Genomic DNA, 1,305 nt, shown 5'->3' with positions numbered 1-1,305 from the left:
CCCATCCGTAGTCTGCTTGGAATCAATTGTTTTATTGGAAGGAGTGAACAAGTGGATAATTGAGAAAAAAAAGCATTTTAATTTGGTGATGTGGTTTTAAAAACAATCTCAGCTTTGGCCTCACAATGATAAGATGCTCATGAAAATAATATTAATTGGTCTTGTGCAAACACAAGCAGTTGAAAAGGAAAGGGCTGGGAAACGTGACAGAGGACAAACCACCTGGATGAGTGTTCTCTTATAACACCTTAAGGCAGTGGTTCTCAAACATTAATTTTCTTTAGAGAATTCTATGAGGAGCTTATAACAATGCAGATTCCTGGGCCGGCCTGCCTGTACCTATCCCTTGCCGAAACGCTGCAGTTGAACAAAGAAAGGGAATTTACATAATCAGCACCAACTTGAAAGTAAATAAATGCGGTTTGTACATAAAAGATAATGTAGAAAAAGTTTTCAGTTCTTCCCAAGGGATGGCCTAATAGAAGGTGGTGACAGTAGATGATGGTTGAAGGAAAACGGGCAGGAGAGAGCCATTTTTCAGAAAGTTCTTCTTTCTAACCAGTTTCTTTACCAAGTTTTCAATCATCTTGGCACTCATGATTACCTGTCACCCAAACTTCAATTCAAATAAAGATATAACACACAAAAAATACCTCAGGGGCAAAATAAAGGCAAAACACTGCAGTGCTTTGAAATACACAAAAAGTGTACAGTTGCACTGAGGGATTACAGGAGACGCTCCCTCACCATACCTCTTGCTTGGCTTATGTTTCCAAATGTGGCCTGCCATTCAACCTTGCTTTATATGATATCCTCTGGCTGGAGAATTGTGTGGAGAAAATTGTCTTTGCTTAAAATGGTAATGTCAGAATATCACTTTTTATATCAATTGTACTTAGTGCCTTTTTGGTTGAACAAGTTTTATAGTAATAAACAAATGGAGTCATCAATGACTTGGTTTGGTCAAATACTAGTCGACATGTTGCTGTGAAGGTATTTTTTGGATGTAATTAACATCTACAATCAATGGACTTTAAGTAAAGCAGATGACCCTCCATGATGTGGGTGGTCCTCATCCAATCAGCTGAAGGCTTTAAGAGAAAAGACTGAGGTTTCCTGAGGAAAAAGGAATTCTGCCTACTGATCGCAACAGCCAAATGCTGCCTGAGTTTCCAGGTTGCGGACTCAGGACCACAATATCAACTCTTACCTGAATCTCCAGTTTGCTGGCTTGCCCCATAAATTTTGGACATGTCAGTCCCCACAATTGCATAAGACAATTCCTTAACATGTCTGTAGATAGGT

The sequence above is a fragment of the Kogia breviceps genome, chromosome 17 (assembly GCF_026419965.1).
Source record: "Kogia breviceps isolate mKogBre1 chromosome 17, mKogBre1 haplotype 1, whole genome shotgun sequence".
In the NCBI taxonomy this organism is placed as follows: Eukaryota; Metazoa; Chordata; class Mammalia; order Artiodactyla; family Physeteridae; genus Kogia; species Kogia breviceps.
The sequence above is the reverse complement of the archived record's forward strand: the minus strand, read 5'-3'. Positions refer to the sequence as shown.